This window comes from Camponotus vicinus, unplaced genomic scaffold (assembly GCF_025532165.1).
Source record: "Camponotus vicinus isolate PSW18456_S1 unplaced genomic scaffold, iyCamVici1.0 SCAF_3, whole genome shotgun sequence".
Lineage (NCBI taxonomy): Eukaryota > Metazoa > Arthropoda > Insecta > Hymenoptera > Formicidae > Camponotus > Camponotus vicinus.
Genome location: NW_028141967.1, coordinates 21,008,190 through 21,029,986, shown reverse-complemented (window position 1 = coordinate 21,029,986; position 21,797 = coordinate 21,008,190). Strand labels below are relative to the sequence as shown.

Genomic DNA, 21,797 nt, shown 5'->3' with positions numbered 1-21,797 from the left:
TGTAATCTTACCCCGTGACGACGACGGCCGACCGGCCGCCCCGCATTTTCGGGTTTTTCCTGCTAGTGAAAAACTTGGAGCCGTGAAATTAAAAATTCATCTCGTGGTCTCTACCTCGCGTGGCCTCGCGCGGGGGCGTGTCGCTGTCGTTCGTGAAAAATTGGCGGGCATTTATTTTCTCGTTAAGGACCCATGGAGAGGATAGGAGCCTCCTCCATGTGTCCTGCTCGCGTCCCCGTGACCCGATACTATTAATTTCGTCCTGGTTTCAACGGAAAGGAGGAAGCGCTAAAAAAATGCTAATGAAAAGTTCTGTCGTCGTATAATCTATTTTCGTCGGCCGATTTCGAGACGTGGACAAATTTTATATTTTATATATTGCAAAGATTGTTCATACAAATTCTTCTTTCTTTTTCTTTGAAATCTTGCTAGTAAATTTTTCACTACAAAACTAAGTGAGATATAACTTTCGTACGAAAAATATGCGAATTATATGAATTATCTTGATACAAAAAGATTGAAGATTTGCGCAACGGTGTGCATTTCCTGTAGAAGGCAAAAGGCGTCAACCAAAACCTAGTTGGTTTCCGACCGATTTTCCAAATTGTAGTCCGCAAAGCTGAAGGAGGCGCGTTACCCTATAATTTGACGCATTTTCTTTGCAAAGGACGATACTTTGCTCCTCGTCTCACGAACCATAATTACAATAACCGTCTAACGTATTCCGATGGACACCTTCCTCAAGTTTAGTCCCGTGTCGGGTTTCGTTTGGGTTTCACGTGCAACACGCCGCAGAACTGCCAAACCATAATTATATTATCCAGGTAATTCCGAAAACGTGCTTGGTGCTTTGTGACGTGTCACGTCGAGAAGACATACGATAGACGGACTGCTCACAGCCTGTTCATTCTCAGGCTATCAACGACTAAGAATATCGTGGTTTTCTCCTCCTTTTACACCCTCGTCGGAGGGTCGGCGAAGGGTCGCGCGACAATTTATCGCACAGGCGCGACGCGTTTCTCATGGAAAAATGAGAGAAAAGTTTGCACGAAACGTTATTTACGTAATTGAAGATAGATAAAGAAATGAATCTCTTGATGTGTGTGTGTGTGTGTGTGTGTGTAATATAGCTCTGCGAATCCTGGGAATTAAAAAAATACGGTGTAAGAGAAACGATCGGAAACATCTTGAAAAATTAAGTCTACAATTCTTTCTTTTAAATATAAAATTTTATTATTTTCTTACACAAAGGAGAATTTTTTAAATTTCACGATAAAGAGATAATCGTTTTATTTATCCATCTTTCGTATCGTTCGATGAAAATAGATGATGCATGAAGATTACACGCAAAGGTATTTATCTGGCGACAAGTTTGTACATATGCCAATATTCACATGTCGCGCAGAGTATAGTCTGTCGGAGAAATTTGCGACGACAAAGAGGATAGGGCGACGGAATAGAAGACGTGCAGGAAACGGGACACTAGCAAAAACATAGGCGCCGGCGCTATGTAGAAACCGTCACCGCCAAAGGACCCGTTCTCGGTATTATTTTCGGCTATAAGAGAAAGACTCGCGTCCCCTTAATACTACGAAATCCAAAAGGAACGAACTGATGGAGGACGGGAACCGCGTTGCTCACTTACAAGAGTGTTAGATCTCTGCGGCGGACAGAAATCGCGATCGTCGCGCCTTTGAAATGGCCCCGATAGTCTTACGAAAGAAATTGTTCGTGGAAATAGAGTATGTGTTAGCAAGAAAACTTGGATAGGAGAGAAATGCGATATTGCTTTTCATTAACGATTAAGATAATTTATACAAGTGACACTTGGCGTAATAAAAATTGAAGTAATTGTAATAATAATTATTGCACCAAGGGAAAACAGAAGAATAAGAACTTCATATTTTATTTGGTTTCTAGCAGATTATAAAATTTATAATTTAATTCTTATCAAACGGAATTCTTATTTGTTATTAAATTTTTATTTTTAATATAATATATAAAATTATATATATCTCTCAATTTGAAGAACTGCAATAGAGATATATATGTTTCATGCAACCTGTGCATGATTTAGATAAAAATATTAAAAAAGTAATCCGTTATCGTCTGTTTCATTTATATTCTTTGACTTGACATAGACTAACGTGTGTAAGATGTTCTCTTAGAGAGAACGAGTTATAAAAAATTATAAAAATTTTACCGCGAAATTCAGATTGTGCTTGACTATTCTGCGTTGCTATTCATTTCTTTGTTTCTCTTCATGAGAATCTAATTCGGAGTATTATCAATTTTCACTGCCAGGCAAACGTTAATTAATTTACACGAAACTACATACCGGGAATGTATTAACGCAGAGCGAGTCTGGCTAATTTTTCCATTTATATTCTTCCGCGCGCTACTGCCTTGCATTATTTTATTTTGCGCGAAGCACGTGCATGTTTTAGTGCGCTACTGTTACGTACTTAGTAAGTAAATGAAGGGCATCGCCTTAAATTTATTCGGAAATGTTAGCTCGCAATTCAAGCAAATTTGTAAACGTCTTTTGTTTCTATTACCATTTATTTAAATTTAAATTAGAGGCGAGAGTCTGAAGAAATCGGGTTATATTCTTTTGTGTGTGAATAGATTTAAAACCCGATAACAATACTTAATTGATTGCATTTTTTAATTTAATTACAAATGATACGTTTTGTATAAGAGGCTCTTTAATTTATTTTTAATTAATCTAAATTTATTTATGAAATATCAATTTGTGAGCGTCATAACAAAATGTTATGAAAAATATATAATTAAATTTAAGAAACAAATTTTTCAAAATTGATGCATTCTTCTAGTAAAATCGTATCAGTATTCATTACCAGATAGAGGTGAATTTATCCGTAACCGACGGAAGGATACGGGAATAAATCGCGTCGGCGGCGATGACGATCTCGCGAAAGACAAAGAATGCCTGAACGAGCCAGGATGAAAACATAAAATGATTTTCGCCCAGTGGCCATTAATTGTCGCGGTCGTCGCGACAACCGGAGACACTTAACGGACCCAATCGGGCACTTTTTGTCGATTTCCTGTACCGCCGTCTTCGAACGAGGCCGGCCATCTTGGCGAACGTGGAGCACAATGGACGATCCGCGTTCATCTCGTCGTATGCGTATGTGCGTGCGTGCATGCGTGCGTGCATTCGTTCGTTCGCGCGCGGGCGCACGTGTGCACGTGCACACACTTTAGATGCCGTCTAATTGATGCCGAGAGAGCGGCCCACACGCACCGAGTCAATCTTCGTTCGGTCGAACGTTTTGCCGCCTCTTCGTCCTGCTCCTTTTCTCCTCGTTCCTTTCCTTCGTCATCTCGCTCGCACAACTCGCTCTATTCGCACGATATCGACCCGGTGAGTCTCTCGCCTCTTCTTCCCGTGACTTGTCCCTCGTCTTCTTTCCGCGGGATTAACGTTATTAATTGTTCTGCATCGAGATATTGAATCTCGATATGCGACGAGACGATCACCTTACCTGGTGAACGCAGACGAAGCTTATGCTTTTGACGAGCTCGGAAAAACGCGAATCCGCGAAAGAAATACGTGCGTTAAAGGCGTAGAGAGAGATGCAGTTTTTTGCGGCCGAGATCGTCCTTTTATCGATTTTTTTTCCGCAATCGGAAATGTCTGAGAATCTCTCAGGAGGGATGATCGTAAATTTGTTCAATTCTCGAAACAGGTCGACCAAAGTGAGTCTACAATACATTATCTTTTTTTCCTTGTAAGCGTATTCTTAAATCAATTAGCCATGACCATATGCCAGCGGCATTGCATAAAAAAACTTGAAGGTTTATACACATTGCGTTTCTCAAAAAAAAAAAAAAAAAAAATGTGCACAGAAATCACTTGATAACTGTCAAGTTGTCAAGAGCAATATTAATGCGCATATCATAAATTTATTATCAATGTAAAAATTATTTTCTTCAAATTTTAATTTCTCAAGTATCTTACCTGCGCCGTGATATTTTCAAGCGAATGCCGCGCGACGTATACGTCGACAAATTCGATGGTGTTATCTTGGCGTCGCGGTGTAGGCATCCTCAGAATTCTATAGGCGCTGAAAAGCCGCCGTAAATTCGGCGCGTCGCGGTATCCCCGGAAGTCGGGAGCGCGTAAATCCCGAAAACTTTCAATACTCGTCCGGAATTCCACACGACGATCGTTTCTTACCCTCTCATAAACCTGCCTACGATCGAAGAAAGCGGCGGCCCGGAAAGGACGTAATATTCACAGGCCATTTGCGGCACAATGCCGTACGTTAACGACGACAATGGACGCAATAATGAGTGCCTCGAGCCAAGAAACTCCTACCTGCGCTTCCACAATTTCTTTCATTTTACGGAGAAACGTCGTTGAATTTGATCGCGGGCTCTCGATCGGTTCTGCAAATTCGCTGAAACTCATTCTAACTAGCGGATGTATGCTAGAAATATGCGAGAGCCCGGAGTGTTTTTAAGCGATCGAATGCTGTTGCCAAAAGACGGAAGGTAATATTGTCTAATGCACAAAGAATAGTGCCGGATTCCAACACTTGTAACGAGCGATTGGCTATATATGTTTCTTTGCATTTCAATCTTTTTTGCATCATGCGAAATTTTCAGAATTCTTGGACGATATTAGAGGGAATAGAGAATCATATCTGCCTAATTATCTTAATATTGTCATATTCCTGAGCGCCCGCGAGTTCTGTCATATCAGAAATATGCACAGCTTGCTATCGTATACTTGTCACCCTCTCTATATATCTGATATTAGGATTAATAATAACATTCGCTGGCTAACGACAAAAACTAGAAAAGAAATAGATACAATTTGTATGACGGAGGATATTGAACTCGACGAGTATCCTCCTCGGGAGAAAATCGCTAGGAACAAGTCCATGGCGGCAACAGTCGCGGGGGCGTTGTCAGGGATAGAAGAGGGACAAGAGGGGGAATTGCGAGCGAGAAGAAGGAGGAAAAGCGACAAACGAGCGTATGTGGGAGCAGAGCGTCACGGGGACAGGTAGAAATGACATGGAACGGCGGAGAGCCATGCGGCGTATGACGGGAAAACAAAAGAAGCCAATAATTTCGGGCAATTTGGGGGCAGCCGCGCGAGACCCGCGAGACAGAGGGAGGGAAAGAGAGAGAGATAGAAGGAGCGGAGCGACGAGCTCGCGTGACCGAACGAATGGCCGACGTGCACCACAACAACGCGATGCGACGCATCGCGCGCGCGATGCAACGCGAGCGATCGCCAACAACCGTGCGACTATCCATCGGCGAGCATCCTGGCGCGACTGCTCGCACCCCGATTCGCCCTTCTCGCCTCTCGTCCTTGGTTCCGTTGGTGCGATGTGCCGTCACGACCGCGCACCCGATTATATGCACAGCCGGCTTATATATTATAACTATAATGAATACTCTACTTTCGTCAGGGGTGTTTGCGACTGACCGCACTTCCTCTTAATGACGGACACGACAACGGAAACCAAGGGTCGATCATTATAGATTTGGTTAACTCGATTTTCTTCATTCTTCGTGTCGCAATTGAAGAACTCCTTTTCGTTTTAAATTCATATTTAAGAGAATTGTGTGATTATTATGAGCTCTCTATATGTATAGCTTTTTAAAAAATAAATAAAAAAATTTGCGTGCTTTAAAATATAAATTTAAAACTGTTTTAAGACAACTGTTATTTAATATTTTATTTCTTAATATCTTTCTTATAATATCGTATCTAATAGAAATCTGACGCATACAGCCTCTCTAAGTTTATGTGCTATTTTGCTTTCATAGCCGTGAAAATGACATCCTAAAAGTTTCGCCTTCGCGTTTCGTAACGTAAAGACACGAGTGCATTTACTGACTGCCACCGCGATTTACAGTCCCGTCATTTTCGATCGCTGCTTCGCGTCGCGGCTACCGGACATTGTGACAACGTGACACTATAATATGTTCACCGTATGCTTTTCTCTTCCTCCTGACCCCTTTCCTCCTCGCGTCCGCGTAACACTACTCCTTTTCTCGGGTCTCCTCGCATCGCGACAGCTTATTCGTTACACACGGCCGGCAATAAGACGACGGAGTACAATATAGATAAACGCACATATAGAGACGCACGCACGAGGTGGAGCGGCGCGAAGCTAATGGCCGACTGGATTGTTCATGTAGCCACGCTCGGTTTCCGGTCGGACACCACAAACCGACACAATGCCGATCACTTTGTCACGCAAATTTTAATATCGCAGAGATAAAATTATTGAAGAGAAATGTTACGTCATAATTAATATATCCTAGATAAAATTAAAAATTATATAACTTCATTATTTTAATCTGAAAGTGCTATTATAAATATTAATGAAAAGTATATCGTAAATTAATGAATAAATTAATTAGTGAAAAGTATATTATAGTAATGCATGAGCATGATAAAGTATAGCCAAGTATATAAAAGCTGGCTCTGCAATATATGATATATCGTTGTTATCAAGTGGCTTATTCGGAATTTTTAGATCAAAAATATATTTTTAATTAAAATATCTCTAAAAAATCTCTAGCTATGATAAAAAAATCTTTAATGCGTTTTCTATTTTTCTCGTATAATCTGGATGTAAATATTAAATAATTGCTAATCTTATCTATTTCATAATGCGTCAATTATATATATTCTAATAAGAAAATAATTCATAATAAATATTTCATAAGACGAGAGACTCGGGCCTTGTGTGATTGTGTCATTATTTTTGCGATTGTGCGATTATTAACAGAAAATGCGATTTTATTTCTGAACAATTTTAGTTATCTGCGCGATTATTTATCTTTCGGTAATGATTCGTAGTATTAAAGTGATAACTATTTATTCAAACAAATATATAGTATGATTTATTCATGTAAAATAGAAATTGATAGGAAAATGGGAATTTTAATTTATTGTATTGTGATCCTCTCTTATAAATGCCAATTTAGCGATGCTTATTGACTTTGATAAATTTCGTATCGCGTTTTTTTTCTCGCTGATATGTAATATGATATTATTATTTTCAGATTAAGAGTGCACAGAAACAAACAAATCACCGAATTGAATAATTTAAGTAACAGAAAACAATTGATATATAGAGCGTGGAATATATGAATCGAATAATTTAGGTAATGGAAAGCCGTTATGTACTGATCCGTTTATTAATAACCAATCAGAAATGCGAGGAACAGAATATTCGATATGAAATTATTTTATAAAGCGTTAAATATTTGCAATAAAATATTTCGAAGTGTTTCGAAGCGACAATATAAATCAATTGACACCTTGGCATTTTTCTATGTATACTATAACATTCGAGCTGACAAATAATGGCACGATCCACTTTGCATATCCTTCTTTAAAATACATTTTCCATAATATATCAGCTTGTACGATTAATTAACTCCAAAATTAAAAAAAAATATATATAATAATTTTGTAATTTATTTCAATTAAAATAGAATTTTGTGGCGGTGAAAGCATATTGGATCAGTGCTAATTTTTTTCAATATATTTATGTTGCAGGGTTTTTGTCCCCCTGCCACTGGATACACCTTGACATTGGTAGAAGGGTTCAGTAGTCTGAAAAGGAAGCCAAGTATCTAAATGGTTTTTAACGTTTTCAAGTGATATTTGTTTTTCTGCCTTAATTAATTCGGGAATGCCATGTAAAATCGCGCATTCAAATTCGGGAGTGTCGTCAAAGTGTCGCGCGTGCGTTTTTTTACTGTGAATAGTTCGTCTTAATTTTAATTTCGGGAATGCCGTGCAAAGGCATTATTAAGTCGAATTAATGTTGAATGTCTTTTTATTGATATTGTTTTTATCGAGCTGTGGACGATTCGCGCGCGATTGTCAGTAACAAACATTTTTCTGTGAATTATTAATAAAACTCGACAACGGATTCTAAAAAAAGGAAAACAAAATCTGTCTATCTGAGAGGATAAAATCTAGGAGACATCGGGCAACAGCGAGGAAACCTTGTGGTAATTTATTATATTTAAATATTAATTCTTCTTAATCGTGTATGCATATCTATTCCCATTTATTTGATTCGTTTATTTGAATAAACTAGAGAGAGAAAGGTTTTTTCATACGAGATCCTATAAAAATTTATTTTATTATTCATATTATTTAAATTATTTATTTTACATTATTTATATTATTTAAAAAGATAATTTTTTTCAAAAATCATTACATTTAACTATTTCATTAAATATATATGTGTTACAATAGTTGTGTTACATGCATTGAATTCGATGCGTACAATAATTTCCTGAAATACTATTTATTTTGAACTTTGCTATATAATTTAGATCTTATATTAAATCTCTCAATCTAGTTTATACAGTCAACTCCGCTATTATATTATATCAATAGTAAAATTTATATTTTATGGTAAAAACGTCACGTATATATTTAGTAGATTTTATTACGTAGCATCTTTTTTAAATTCCTGTTTCTTTTTATTTCTATTTGTTGCATATACAAATATGAATATTTTTACATATACTTGGCTTGCGTTAGTTTTTCAATTCTTTCAGTCACATTGAAAAAATAATGATTGAACACTTGTCGAATTTATTTTTTATATATTTTATGTTATCAAAAAAGCTAGAAAAAATAAAAACAATTATTTTATGATGTAACTATTCAATGAAACAAACATTGTATCTTCATCATCATAATTGTAAATAGATTGTGAATGTGCCTTTGAGCAACTACTATATCGATATAACTAACGCAAGCAAGATAGAAATGGAACAATTTTGTCATTTGCATGCGCGTACGTTCACGACCAGTGTAATCATTAATGGTTATCGATTTTGAAAAAAAGAGTTTGCCTGCTATTTTATCAATTCTTTGATAAAGAAGCTTGCTAACATTATAGCTCTCCATAGGTTTATTTACTTCGTCATTTTATATAGGTCTCCATATTTTCTCTGCTTTTACCATTTCTTCTTGAAATTAATGTATTAAATGTTGAAGGTTTTATTACGTGCTCTTGTGAGAATACATTTCGTGAAAAATTCATGGCTCTAAAATTTATACGTTACATATCAAGATCTTGGCTACAGAAATTAAAATCAGTGCCCCTGATGGCTGAGGCGAAATCGCGTGTCGCGTGGTCTATATGCTCATGCGTGTGCAGGCGTGGGTGCATACGGGAAATCGCGAGGCGGAAGGGAGAGGATATGCTGGAGGGTGGTTGAGGAAAAAGTTAGAGGCGGCGATATTTGCCGTGCACGGCCGGAGTTACGCCATCCGACAGGGGTAATAAATAATGTTTCATCCTGCGCGAAGAGAGGGAACGAAGCGCGCTTGGCTCGCGCTTCCGTGTTCGTCTCGGCGAATCGATTTAATTCGATGGTCAAATGCTTTTCTTAGATATCGCGAAGTTAAAGCCCGTTTCGATCGCGGCGGTGAATATGCCGCGCGTTAAACTTTTCTCGATCAAATCAATCTCGGTGATGCGATCTGAGCGCCGAGAAAAGCTATAATTTTCTTACTCTACCGTGTATATTCTCTACCCTATTTTTGTTATGTTATTTTTACGTCTCATGTACAATTATCGTCATCTCGGGAAATATACAGGATATATCAGTAGTATGCTACTTTCCGATTTGGCGAGTTTGTAGTCGAATTTTCTTTGACAAAAAATACTCAACGAAGGGTGTAATTAATTATTTATTTAGCGTTGAGAATTAAGAGAATTTTAGCACACTTCCCCGTCTTATAGAAAATTCGCGTGGAAATAATGTGTCGCGAATGATCATTTTTTTGCGAGGATCTCGCGGTCGAACCGTAAATTTCCATCGGATCACTATAATCTCGCTTATGGTTAGATCGTCATCTCGGTGGGCGAGTTGTCAGTCTTCGCATGGAGAACTTCCCTTTATATTCTGCGAAGCGTATCCGCGCGTGCGATGTGTCGACATTTAATAAATTCCAACGCGTCTCGCGTCAAGTCGCACGTAAGCATTTAGAGCGAATGTGGGGCATTTCAGAGATAATTGACGTCATGCGATCTTTCGCAACGTATAAGGGGCATAAATGAGTGGTCGGCATGGCTTACTTCCAGATGAGCAATTGGAGATTCTACAGAGTAAATATTATTTGCGAGTATACATAAGCGAGAAGCCTCGTGTTGCGAAATATACATATAATTCAGCATCATATTTATTAACGCACTGAGTATTAATAAAATTAAACACAGAAGTGATAAAATTAATATCGTGGCTTTAATGAGGAAATTTTATATTTATTCGTGTCAAATGTAAACTTATAATATCTCGTTATATATTGCCGCGCGATTTAATGAAGCTAATAATGTATTATACATCGATGATTACGTTAAATCATGCCATACACAATGCACATGAAAATATTAGTGACGAAAAGCTCTTTAAACATTTTAAATAAATTATTAAAATATAAGTTTTTATGACATAAAATTGTACTTTTATTTATCTTCAATATTAATAAATACTTCTGGCTTACAACAAATTGTTATATTAACTGATACAACAAATTGTTATATTAACTGAAAGAATAATGACGTCACTAATAGATATCTATTAAAATGATAATTTTTTCCTTCAATCGTGCTCTTCTTGATCGCAATATGTCCTCGCATCCAAAATTCAAAAATAAAATAAATATATATTCATTTCAGCGCGTCGAGATCGCCAAATTGCGATTGTCAATAAAAAACTAACTCGATGGTAGGCAATCATATGGATGTAGAAAAATGTTTTGGGCTCTCTAACGGAAATTTTCTTTCTACCTGGCAATTAATCCGGGCTGCTTTCCGTACTTTCGCGGAACCGCCGCCATAAGTCGATTCCGGCCGTGCATCCCTGCGAGAATCAATGCGAGCGCACGAGAGAGGCGCGCACGGTAACCATAATCGGAGACGTGGGTGGCCGCTATGATTTCTTCGGGACTATCTGTCGATCTCAATAGCCGAGTAATTCCACGGTAACTCTGTTTCCCCGCGGTTCTCCCTTAATCCCCGCGCGTGTGCCCCTTCGCTCCCCGTTCTCTCCCGTCTCTCCCCCTTTCCTCCCTCTCTACCAACCCCTCGATCTCTCGGCCGAGGCGAGCGAGGCGCATTCTGACACCTACGACTGGCCATGAGACGCGCCACGGTAAAAAGATCTGAAAGAAGCCCGACGACCAAGCTTGGTTTCCAGTGCCGGTTAGGCCTCCCGTCGGCCTGGAGCCAACCAGAAACCAGAAGAACCACTCTGGTACACTCTCATAGCCACACCTCTGCAACCAGCCTGATTCCTCTTCTCTTTCGAGAGTGCCTTTCTCCCTTCGCCTACCTCGCAACAGGCCCATCTCGCTCGCTCCGCGCGGCCGTATCCCTCCGTCCTTTCTCTCTGGCCTCTACCGTGCGAGCCAGCCTCCGTGAGATTTTTTTGGTGCTCGACAACCGCCAGATGAGAGCTGGAGACCTCTGCAGGCTGAAACCGCCGCCAGCTTCGAAATTCGATTCCCGATCTTCTCTTCGTTCGAGAGAGATTTTTTGCGTGATCCAATTATTCTTTAATTTTCAGATGAAAATACGTAATTATGAATCAGATGAATTACAAAAGATCGGAGAAATGGTTGAACGCTGGTAATGATAATCATTTTTTTATTTCTTAATGGAGTTTAAATTTAAGATTTACTTGGTATTTTTGAGAAATTTGAATAAGCTTGGTCTCGGAGCTTCATTGTTGCTGAAAATAAGCTTAATAATTTATAAATTTAATTATATTAAGACGTGCGTACGTAGTAAGATTCGCTTCTTCTAGAAGCTTATTTTCCCGTCGGCAAACGTTTGCTGTGGATATCACAGCTAGCATCTTGAGTAACATATGTTAGATATAATTAATGACACGCTCAATAATTTTAGATTATTGTAATGTTTTATTTATCTTTTCTGTATCCACACACACACATCAATTACTGGATAATTACAAAAAATAGATATATATGCAAATAACTTCAAGCTTTCCTAAATACAAGTTGCATAAATATGTTTAATATATGCAATTAGCAATTAACAAGAATTCTTGTTCTTATGCATTCTTGTGCGATACTCGTATCCAGGACAAAAATTAAATTATCGCGCTAAGATTTCGACTGGCATGTAGAATTCGCCGCGTAGCGAACGATTGTCGTTTCTCGAGTACACGGTTTTGCATCAAAGTCCCATTATTAGCACAGGTGGTCGTATAGCGGGAGAGTATTCTAATTAGCAAGCGTTCCAATTATCCACTTCGTGTTTCTCACCGATAATTGCGACTCGTGCCGCGCGCCCGAGGAGCTCGTCACGAGTTTCCATTTGCGATTGTGCAACGCGGGAAGGCTTCGTGAAACCGCGACTATGCGATATCTCAGATGTTATGCATTTGTTGCACCACGTACGATATGCCCTCGATGTAAAATCGCCCCCCCCCGGGTGCCCGTGACTAAGTCATGCTGATAAACGGCGCGTTTAACGTTACGGCTCGTTCGACGATTTTATTCGCCGCGCTCGCAATTAGTTTCGAGTTACTTTAATTGCGAAACTCGCCGCATGTACGTAATCAAGTTACGTCGTGCGAAAAATGTGATGCAAAAATTCACCAACTGTCGTTTCTTTCGTTGCAGCGCGATGAGAGATTTGCACAATGCTTGGTCGCTTGTATCTTTAGTACAATCAATGTTTCATAATACGTAATAAAATATTGACTTGAGTATGTTAGTACTTATATGACATCAAGTAATTAATTGTTATCGATAACGAAAATCTTATTACGGTACAATTATTTATCAAAAAAATTTCATTTTTTTATGAAATAGATTTACAAACTGTTTTAATCTCTTTTACATTCATAATGTATGTGTATTCTTTGAATGTATCCATACTGATTTCACGTTCGCTTTTTTCATTTATATTTGCTTCCAGAAAAAGGAATAGCATAAAAAGAGTAGCCGATGCGGTGGCAAAGTCGTATTGCGGGAGAACGCGGGGAATTGAAGAGAGAGAGAAATTAATTAGCTCTTGCGTTGCCGAAAAAAAAGTTCAAAGGAAATGGCGCAGACTGCAGAAACCTGACTTCCGACCATGCGTTCGTCTCAGGGGTATGTGTAATCTTTTCTCCATTTCTCCCTCACGCATTTTCGTGCAACTAACGTACAGCTAAAATGGCGAGAGATGCGAAAATCGATAATGTGATATAAGTTTTAAGAGAAGATAATTCTTTGCGATACACGAATGTAATTCGCGGCTCTTCAGAAGGTCTTTAACAAGCTATTTTATGCACCGATGAAAAGATTATCGGTTTTAATTAATATTTATCCACTGATAAAATCTTTATTTACTGATAATTTTCGATGCTAATGATAATTAACGCAGAGTAATTAAGTATCTATTTTACGAAGAAAGCGATTATATATCAGGACGAAAGTGCGTAAACAGCTACGTATAAAATATTTCTGCGATCAAACGTTATTCCTTTTGCCGAGAAAGAGCATTTCCGAGGTGGAGATACGTTATCGGTGTTTGTCGCGAGCGTTTACATCGAAGTGAAGTGACTTAACCGACGACAAACGTCCGCTCGCTCGGTGAGTCCATCCGAGGCCAGAGATCCGTGCGTTTACTCTCGATGGAAGTCGGGGTAGAGTATACCCGATAACTTTTCGCTCTTGGAAGGGGTGTGTCTGCGCGACGCGGGTCGAAAGGGGCAAACAAATTGAAATCTGTATCTCTAATCCGATCCACTTTGTCTCCAAATAAGACCAGCCAACCCCCTCGCTTTGAGCCGACGAGTCGGTGGTGGAAGCTTTACGCGCGTCTCCGCACAAGCGCACGTGTATGTGTCCGCGTATGTGTGTATTGCGGCGCGTCAGTGATGGCACATACACACACGAGCACACACTCGCACATACGTATACACTTACATGCGACGTATAAAGGAGAGCGGAGGAGTGTACGGGCAAAGTAAACCCCACAACTAGCTCGGTTGCCGAGGCCAGCTCGAGTTATACGCAGCCAGTTTCATCCCCTTTCGCGTTCCGCGGTGTCATCGTCAGAGGGCGCTGTGGTTGACACAGAATGACACCCTCCCCCAACCAACGCGGCGCGGCGACGGCGGTATACACAGCCGAGCTAGCGGAATAGTCGTCACCGCCAGGGGCGGACACGTAGAGGCACGAGGCGCATCCTAGATGAGAAATCTTTCGATCGATCGAACACTCCAAACGACGAGTGCGACTAATTGACTCACTTGCCTCGACCGAGCTTAGGGAATGTATCGTATTCGCTTCTCCTCCTTTCATGTGGAAGAAGAATCGTTCGGGGAAGCGTAAAACACGAGATATTATTAAAAGCAACAATACTTTTGAAAATTATGAGGAAAAAAAGAGAACTTTGTTTCTTTTTTCCAGCAATAAATAATATAACGTCATAATGTTTGTTAATTTCGTACAGACGTGTTTATCGAACACAATGCCTGAAAAACTACCAATTCTAATTATACGTACATCTACAATACTTTATTTACGTACAATAATTATTTCTATCGATTTCACACAACTACCCTGGTATATGTTTACCCTTATATGTTTTCGGGGAAGGGAAAGGGAGCACGCAGTTTTGCAAACGAGCTCTGGATATTTAATTGATCCGCGTGCAAGAAGTTGTAATGTCCGTCGTAAAACTTTGCCAACGACGATTTAATTAGAGCTGTTGCCGCTTAAACGCTCCCATAATCTTTCGTGAAGAACCCGGAATACGGCGTGGGGCTAATACGCATCGACCTCTTTCGCCCCCTTTTAATCCAAGACCGTGGCGTCGGCCGAACAAACAAAACAGTGTTCTCAATCAGCCACCCTTCCTCGCGCAGCGCCGTCGTTTCCTCGACTCCCGCGTATCGCCCTCGGTTTGACCCGTTAAATCTCGGTTCGAATTCAGGGGGTGGTCCCCGTAGGGGTGGAGACCTACTCTCCGCTTTCCAGCGAGAAGGAGAAAAGAAGGAATACGGACGCGGCGTGGCAGCCACTAAATTTCGCGTGGAGCTGAGAGAGATATACTATATGTGTATCAAGAGCGCGTGCAGCATCGCGCGCACGCTGGCGAGGAGGATTTAAATTTTAAATTTTATTTGATTATATTTGAATTTAATTTCGTTACTTGTCCGGAGGGTGGTTCCCCGGTCCCGGCAGCAATCTTTGCGATACTCACGTACGTACACACGCTCGCGCACGAATACTCGCACGTATGCGCATCGCATCGGTGTATATCTCGTCGCCGAGCGCGCAGTGGGTGGTTTCTTTTTATTACACCCCGCGGAGGAAGACGTCAGGGATTCTTCGGTCGGGTTGTTCGCTACGGACCTGGCAAAGGCAGCTAGGTAGGTGAATCGTGGTGAAGGAGCAGCAGTCGCCGCGAGGAAAGAGCGCGAGGGAATAAAAGAAAGAGAGAAAGGAACGGAGAGAGCGCGAAAGTAATTGAAACGGCCAGGCGCACCGTCCCGGAAATTCGGGGTTGATCATAGCGCGTGACGTTGCCTGCAAAACTTTTAATCTTCCGACGGAGAAAGACCGCGACGTATTGCTGCCCTCGGAAAGGCGAGATTCGCGTAAAATGAATCCGCCCCCCGTTCGCTCGCTCGTCTCTGCATCCGCGGATACGTCACACGTGCATTCGTCTGGATAATTTATCCCCGGCGAGATATGCAAGAGTTTGAAAAATCTATTTTACGGTAATATATGCTAAGTCATTTTCCTCTTCCGTAGCTTTTAGCATCGCGTCTCCGGTGATAACAAAGTTATGCCAAGTTATGCGATAAGATCTTGGATGTAATCCATTGATTATGTCACAGCACTTATTCGATATTATCAAACGGTAATTCAGAAAAGAAAACCGAAATCGAAATGTATAACCGCGAGGGTCGCACGCTTCAATAAATTACGAAACAAGTCCGTGGAGATTTTGCGTCACGCAGCGTACGCGAGTTATTTATTATTTCGATGGCGAGTCGCAACGTTGAGCGATCGTCGCGAATTAAGGACGCGTTCCTTAGGTATCGCATACCAAAGAAGACCGGTGAACCGGTAGCCAGAATGCGCCGAGGAAAGTATCCGGAGCTGTATCTCGTGCATCCCGTGCATGTCCTTCTCGTTGTGCGGCGCGATAAAGACAGGCGATATACGGAAAGGATATAAACTCGATGAACGATGCTGCAATTAACCGGGATGTCTTCTCGCGATTGCCTCGAATCAAGAATAATATGCAATGGCTCGATGATACTCATAACACCTGGTAGAGCGAGCGAAACGCTTCTTTGCACGATTTCGCCGCGATCATTGCTATTGGAGTCATCGCGAATTGATGTACATGTATGAGAGATAATATATAATGCGATGTAATTACTCGATTACTGTTAACATTTGATTTAATTAATACACACATCAATATTGGGAGTTTAACTTTCTTATTTTATTCTTATATTCTTTCTAAGCTCTAAAGATTAGAGATTAAATAGAAGCACTGGTTCTACATTCTATAATGTAAAAGGGCGTTACAGATTGTACTGTTAACATGCTACATTGTGGCAAAATGAAAAATAGCTTCTGATATCGGGGAGAAATGCAATCATTTTCCAAAATATCGGGCGTGTCTTTAATAGCGAATATTTGAGTTACCGTCTAGGCTGCTTTCGTAATAAATATTGTGCATGGGTCCATAACACCTTAAGTGCACGTAGCGGTCCTTAATTATGATGACAAGGCTGCAGCTAGTGCAAATGCACGCGAGAGGAGATGTAGATGACACGTTAGGATTACAGTCGGCTTGATTAATATACAAAGAGCACGTAGGTGCTCCGAGATTAAACTCTCGACAATCTACGGAGCACTTTTGAATTAATCACCGTCAAAGCAAATTTACTAGCGCTATAACTTGCAAGAAAAATATTGATATACCATTTTTGTCTATGTTTATCTCCAATTCCAATTTGCAAATTTAAAAGAAAAGCAACACAATATTCCTGATAAAATTTAAAAAAAGAGATTTTTTTTCTGCAGTATATCGAAAACGTATCACTGTGTGTATTAATTAAATGTTAAATTTAAAAAAAATACGCGAATGACAGTTGGTAAAAATCATTTTATGCATAAATAATAACATTTCTTATTTGTGGTGAAGCTATTTGTACAAAGAATAACAAAAACAAGGAGAACAAAATGTTGGTTGTAGGTGAATAACGTCGACCGTCTCGTAGTCTGGTTCTATCTCCAGTACCGACCGTCAAACGCCATAAAATTAAATAGACGTAAATTCTCTCGACGAAGTTGGCCAGGCGCCAAAATTCGCTGCCAATGTTGCCGACAACGCCACTTCGCCGTACCACTTGGACACAGTGTAAAGGCGGAATTGGAATTAGCTGTGAATTTTCGAACATTGTTTGCGCTTCTATAATGACGAGAGAGAAAAAGAAAAAGAGAGAGAGAGAGAGAGAATGTGCGATGCGATGTGTTATTTTTTAATTTCTATGAAATTTATAAAAATGATATAAATATTTCATTCTTTTAACTATGACTTTGAAATTGTTATTTCGAAACTTTCGAATGAATCACGTAATATCAATCAATTCATAAAAGATTATGACAATATAATAGTTAGATTTTTTTTATTCGCGATAGTTCGTACTCAGCAGATCTCATCTCCTCTTCTCCCCCGCGGTATCCCTCCTAGTGTCTTACCTCGTAAAGGTGGAGGATCGACTCGATTTTTATCTAAACCAATCTTCCTTCTTCTCCTGTCTCCTCCTCCTCACTCTTCTCTTCTTACTCGACTAGTAGACGCTCGCGGTCTCGCTTCGCAGAGCGTATGCGCGACTTTAATCTATGCTAAGTCGAGCTGTGGGGTCTCATCCCGATGCTGATGGCGGTGGTGGGTTCCAAGCCCGGACATGGAAATCCCGTGGCTGGCTTGGAATCAGCGATAATGCAGAGTCATCCTGATCCCGGGCGAGTTTAAACGGTATTCCTGTTAAAGGCGCCACAGCTAAGCGATCACGTAAGCCGAATTCGCCGAAAGACCGTTGTCTTATAGCTTGTGATTTTTCTGTGTATATCTCCTAACAATTTAACCATCCATCGTGTTAATCGTTAATTAAAATATTAGTTGATTTTATACGCGATTTTGCGCGGAATTTCTTTTCCTCCTGATAAAGTTTTACAAGGAAATAAAATATATATATACAAAAATTATAGCTACTTGAATCCAATATGTGTTGATCGCAAATTCAGATGCTCGAAAAATTCGATGGAAAGAGCGACAGTTTTCAAGTAGATGGGAAAAATGGGAACGGAGGTAGGAGGGTGGGAAAAATAAATGGAAAAGAAAAAGGGAGAAGAGAGGCCTTAAGAGTCCTCGTGGAATACGAGGACAGTGTAATAGGCCGCGGTAAGAATCATCCTCGAAGAATCAGGAGGAATTCTTCTCCTTCTCACAATCGAAGACACTGCGGCCTTTCTTACGGCGAGTACGGCCTCTGAACCATCTCACCGACAACGGCGAAATAATTCAGTCTTAATTAGAATTTACGCGACTGCGGGGAACAATTAAAGCGTAAGACAATCGCCACGAGAACAATTGGCTACTGTCACGATCACTGGCGGATGTTGTCCCCAGACTGTAGCTTTAATTTTATCAGAATTCGATTATCAGTGTTATCGATCTTTCTTTCTCTCTTTCTTTCTTTTCCTCGAAAAGTTCGATTGACGATCGCTATAGCGAAAATTGCGACAAGGCAAAGAACTGAAACGGAAGTGCGATAAATATTAATTTTACGTGACAAATGTCTCTTTTAATTATTGAAGCAAAAGTCATTGCATTCTTTAATGATATATTTTATGATAGAATATATCAGCTTTAGAAAGTATTTTGCTGTATGCCTGATGCTCTTTCCTACCGAATACGATCTGTATTCATTAGCTTTTCGAATAATAATTGATCGAATCTTCTGTTGTTGTGATCTGATCGTGGGAAACTCGTACCTAATTATAAATCGGGATTTAACTTAAAAGAGATCAAGATTAATAGAAACGAAAAGCAGAAATAAATAGTAAATATTATTTTTTACCTGCTTACACGCAACATATATTATCTCAATATATATAAATTTTCATAAAATATAATGATAAGAAATCAAATAAAAACTAGAAGACAGAGAAAGAGAAAATTACGATTGATGGGTGTCGACAGCGTCGCGCGATTCGGAAATTGATCGTTGCTATAGTCATCGTTTGGAAGGTCGGGATCATCAACTCGCATTTCAGGATAATCTCTGAGATTAGCGATTAGACGCTTAATAATCATCGTGAGTAGCTCGTGAAGCAGCCGAGCACCTGCCGTGCAGGTGCAATCGCGACGAATGGCGCTACCTTTCGTCCGGATTGAAACCTGTTTTCCTATACGGCAAGAACTCACGACGAAGAGCTCACGAATTGCGCCTATCACGGATTCCCGGAACACCATCGTTCCGAAATTGCGCGCGATCGAGATGTTAATGCGACGATAGCGTTCCGTGCTTTTTCTCGCGAGAGACGTCGCTTTATTCAGATTTCGAGATAGCCGTGTTTTTGCCACGTGAGGAATTATCGCTTCATTATTCCTCTCGTTCATTAATCTCGCTATTGCACATCCGTAGTCGATTACCGGACGCTGTAATAAAAAAAAAAAAAAAACGGAACGCGCATCTTTCAGACATCATCAGCGCGAACGTTCGTGCTACTTTCTCAATCAAATCAATCGAACGTTATCTTGTCGACTGCTGCGTTTCGATCTCTGGATCTCGCTTGATATTCCAGCGCGACCGCGTTCGCAAACAAGCTAGACTCCAGTCTCTCGCATACGAATCTCTTCATCGCTTCTAAATCAGTTAATTTGCATAGACCGGCGTAACGCGAGCTTTTATGTTCGCGAATCAATACAACGATTTTCGCGGAGCGCGCTGCGTCGACGTACAGAGCGAGAGGAGATTCCGTGAGACTCCGATCGATCTCTCAATGTTGTCGGGTCAGCAGCCATTTTCTGTGGCAGCGAAGATCTAATGATCGAGGCACACAGCTAAGCAGCGTGCAACGTGCAACGTGCAGCGGGGTTTGGCCGATCGCGCAGGGTGGCGAGCGGACGCGCCACGAGAGAACTGACATTTCCCCGCAATAAATTCCACCTGGTTAGGGGGCAAATAACCGACGTAATGCGTATGGTAGGCGCTGTAGGGAATTACGTGTTTGCGGTTATTGGCAGTCCGGGGCCTCGAAGGGCAAGAAAAGCCACCACGGATAGGAGCAAGAGTGCGAGACAGATGGCGAGAGAGAAAGGGAGAGAGAGTAAGAAATAGAGGGAGGCATGAGAGAAGAAGGATGAGGAGGAGCTGCTGGCCGGGAGTACTCCCTTCTTTCACGGTGGTCCGCAGCTCCGAGTGGCTCTCTTCGTCTTTATCTTCCGAGAGGGCCCTTCACGAGAGGGACAGAGAGAAAGAGAAAGAGAGAGAGAGAGAGAAAGAGAGAGGGGCCCCCGCGGCTAATATCCGACGTAACCCACCCTATTTGGTTTTCGAGCGAGGGCCCCGGCGCGTTGCGCGCCTGGCTTTCTCTCTCTCTTTCCACCGGAACCGCGGCATAATAATATAGACGTCTCGTTAGCCCTCGCACACGAAGAGCAGAGGAACTAGAATTGGTTTTAGGCGCATGCATGGCTAATGAGGAGATCCTCCCGTTCCACCGTGGGGGCCAGCTGCCCGCCGACCTTCGGGGCATCTTCTACGCGCTCTCACACACGACTCTTTTCATCGATCTTCCGGATTTTCAAAATGCATATCGTTATAGCTTGTTAGATGCTGCGCAGCCCACCGACTGATATCCAGAGTATCCCGGAGCGCAGCAGATGGTCGAATATCCCGATAAGAATAAACGAACAAACGGCCGAACGTTTAGATACTAATAGCGATTGTAGAAATTAATTTTCAGTCATATGATTTAAGTTTGTATAAATTAAAGTTATTATTAGCTTTACCACTCGCAGGCTCTTTTGATAGGACGTCATCGTCGTGTCATTGACGTGCTATACGTTTAAGAGAAACACGTCCGGGCTTATACCGATGTCGGCGCATCGCCGAGGCTCTAGGACCGCGGTATTTAATTCGTGCTTCATAAATCGAGGGTATTCATGCGAGGCTCGACGTTCGTAAGTCAAGGCCCGCGGACCACCTTGTCGCGGCGCGGTAGAGCGTAGGTCCCAGACGCTCCATGTGCCACGTTATCCCGGTACGACCTACCTGCCTCTCTTGTTCTTGCTCTTGTTCTCGCTCATGACCATCATCCGTACCCCTCCTCCCGCCTTTTCCCACTCGCTTATTCGCGCTCGCGGCGGACTTCGGTGCTCTCGCAGCGGGGCCCGACGCCGCGCGGTGCCCCGCGACGTCTCGTCCTCTGCTTTGACCACATTCGCTCGCCGCGAACAGCGCCGAACCTCGCGTAGACATTCAAGCCTTTTCTCGTTATCCGGTCGCAGGCACGATTATGATTTGTTGACCTGGACCACCGTGTCGGATCGCGGGCCACCGCTGGGTACGATGCCAGGATCCCGGGATCGAGGAATGGAAGCCGCGAATTCTTCCTTTCGTTGACCTTCGCGGCCGGCAGCGTTATGAGGGAAAGGGGGAGATGGTACTTCTCTCGCAATTGTAGGAATGGTGTACGCGTGTGT

General features: G+C 41.3%; 2 long non-coding RNA genes across 5 annotated transcripts in view; one reads left to right on the top strand and one right to left on the bottom strand.

Moving 5' to 3' along the window:
* Positions 1–21,797, bottom strand: part of LOC145969354 (uncharacterized) — a 211,018-nt gene that overhangs the window by 19,591 nt on the left and 169,630 nt on the right. The gene's annotated exons all lie outside the window — the stretch shown is intronic.
* LOC145969356 (uncharacterized) overlaps positions 1–21,797 on the top strand; it is a 79,998-nt gene that overhangs the window by 33,344 nt on the left and 24,857 nt on the right. For all 3 annotated transcript variants that reach the window (XR_014438054.1, XR_014438053.1, XR_014438055.1), the window contains exons 3-4: positions 7,565–8,025; positions 12,984–13,159. This is a non-coding gene — a long non-coding RNA (uncharacterized LOC145969356). The remainder of the gene's footprint in view (positions 1–7,564; positions 8,026–12,983; positions 13,160–21,797) is intronic.